Raw genomic sequence first — 2,727 nt, 5'->3', positions numbered from 1 at the left:
GATCTTCAAATACCAAGGGCTTCCTAAGGGGCATCATTATCTACCTACCACAAATCTACCATAAACCATTTTTGGTACTTTTTCAAAAAATTTTTAAAGTTTATTTTTGAGAGAGAAAGAGAGAGAGAGGGGGGAGAGAGAGAGAAGAGAGCATAAGCAGGGAAGGGGCAGAGAGAGACACAGAATCCAAAGCAGTTGCCAGGCTCTGAGCCGTCAGCATAGAGCCCAATGTGGGGCTTGAACACACAAACCTAGAGATCATGACCTGAGCTGAAGTTGGATGCTTAACTGAGGTGAGCCACCCAGGTGCCCTGAACCTTTTTGGCTCTTAAATATAACATCTTTCCCAGATGTTGGCTCAACAACTTCCAAGTCATTGCTGTTGTAGCAGACCTTCACGTTTTTAAAAGATTAATTCATAGGAGCCCTTCTGAGGTATCTCAAAGTCTTTCACTTACTCGGTCTTTTATTTTTTATTTTTATTTATTTTTAAGATATTTTTTAAATTTATTTTTATTTATTTCTAGGAGAGAGAGACAGCGTGAGCAGGGGAGGGTCAGAGAGAGAGGGAGTCACAGACTCTGAAACAGGCTCCAGGCTCTGAGCTGGCAGTCAGCACAGAGCCCGACGCGGGGCTCGAACCCACGAACTGCGAGATCATGACCTAAGCGAAACTCGGACGCTTAACCGACTAAGCCACCCAGGTGCCCCTAGTTTTTAAAATATTTTTAAATATTTATATTAGAGAGAGAGAAAGAGAGAGAGCAGGGGAGGAGCAGAAAGAGAGGGAGACACTGAATCCACAGCAGACTCCAGGCTCTGAGCTGTCAGCACAGAGCCCGACGTGGGGCTCAAACTCACAAACCGTGAGATCATGACCTGAGGCGAAGTCAGACGCTCAGCCGACTGAGCCACCCAGGCGCCCCTCACCTACTTGGTCTTTTAAAAACATAAATCTGATCTGGTCGGCTCCCCTCTTACAAAAGTCTTCAATATCTCCCACGGTCCTGGGAGACAGCCTTCAAATGACAGCATGGCATGAGGTTTGGAAACATTAGGGGTCATGTTGGACACCAAATTTCTTACTTTATACTGCGCCTCTATTTGAAAGCTGAGATTACTATCATAAGACACAGTAGAAACACAAAATTTAAAACAAAAAAGACACAAGAGCATGAACAGGAAGAGAGCATTGCTGTAACCTTTGCTTTGTCAAAATGCCTTTTGACAAAAATGCTGATGGGGAAGACAAAGAATGGTACAGATGAAGTATTCCATTTCCACTGTGCCCAGATCCTAACTCTAGACCCGCAAACCTGAAGACAGTGATCTAATAAATTCCGAGTGGAAAATTCCAGTGTCCGTTCAGAAACCCACACTGACCTCCCAACAAGAAAAAATGCTCACAACATATATATTTACACCGGGTCTAATGCACCCATTGAAATCATTTAAGAGCTTTCAATAATGTAGTAAAATACTCAAGGGACACTGATAAAAATTGTATCCCGTCATAAAGCTAATTTTGTTAAAAATATGCATGTACATATTTATGCATTTATTTAAAGCCCCGAGAAATAAATACACCAAAATTCCCTTATGGTTGCCCCTGGCTGATGCAATTAGGGAGGAATTTAGTTCCTTTATTACTTTTGTAATAGTAACTGTTAAAGAAAAAAATTGGAGACTTCCTGCCTCTGGTCTTATTTGCTTTAAAGTGCATGGGAGAAAGAAAAAAGAATTTTCAAATTGCAACATGAAAGGAAACTATCAGGCCACAGTCATGGAGAGGGTGAGCAGTGAGAAACACAAGTAAATAAAAGGAAGGCAGAGGAAACGGCGATCTCTGGTCACACAGGGAGAGTTACTAGCTGAAGAGTGAGTGCAATTTTCCTCACTGCCTGAATGGGTTTACAGTGTAGTTCAAAGCTAACCACTGTTCCCTTGCTTGGCTTCTCCAACTTTGGGGACTGTCACTCAGCCCACCCGCGGAGACCTGCTCTCAGTCTCCCACGTGAAGCTCCCTGCGGGTCTCAGGAGCAAAGGATGGTTCTAATCTCTCTGTCTGTGTGGCAATCACCCAACATCCTACTGGAAACAGGCACTGATTCCGGTCCGTGGCATTGAGCTTGGGAAGCAGTAACCTCCGTGCAGGCAGAGCGGGCTTGATCAAGTGGCAGCTTTCGGGATAAAATGAGCATTACCGTTAAGCATAGGAAAGACTACACAGGCCTGGTAAATATCACTTGGTTTAAAAAAAAAAAAAAACATAGGGACTGGGAGAGAAGAAGGAAGAGAGGGAATGGGGAGATAAGAGGGCAGAGGAAAGAAGCCCAGCTTCTGGAATTCTTCAATGAACTGTACTTCTGGAAGCCAACAAAAACAAATCGAAGTAAAACCCCTGATCTGTGGCCCTTTTCTAGATCTATGTGCCAGGGCTCTTGCTTCATAATGGCTTGTAAATACCACCACTAAAACTCTTGAGGGCGAACAGAAGGCAAGAAGAAACAGGCCACGTGTGTTATGGGTACATTAAGTAGGTGTCAAGGTATTTGGATGGAGATATGCCCAGAATCTTCTGAGTGAAGCTGCAACTTTGGTCTGAGGTCATCTGCTGTCAGTGAACCGCCTTCTCCCGGCAGAAGATCTTTATGTCAGATTCAAACTGGTCTCTCCCACCCTTCCACAGACTGATTTTAAAAAAAAAAAAAAAAAAAAAAACAAGCC

General features: G+C 43.6%; 1 protein-coding gene across 1 annotated transcript in view; it reads right to left on the bottom strand.

Moving 5' to 3' along the window:
- KANK1 (KN motif and ankyrin repeat domains 1) overlaps positions 1 to 2,727 on the bottom strand; it is a 138,689-nt gene that overhangs the window by 66,335 nt on the left and 69,627 nt on the right.

This window comes from Crocuta crocuta, unplaced genomic scaffold, assembly GCF_008692635.1.
Source record: "Crocuta crocuta isolate KB4526 unplaced genomic scaffold, BGI_CrCroc_1.0 scaffold41, whole genome shotgun sequence".
Lineage (NCBI taxonomy): Eukaryota > Metazoa > Chordata > Mammalia > Carnivora > Hyaenidae > Crocuta > Crocuta crocuta.
The sequence above is the reverse complement of the archived record's forward strand: the minus strand, read 5'-3'. Positions and strand labels throughout refer to the sequence as shown.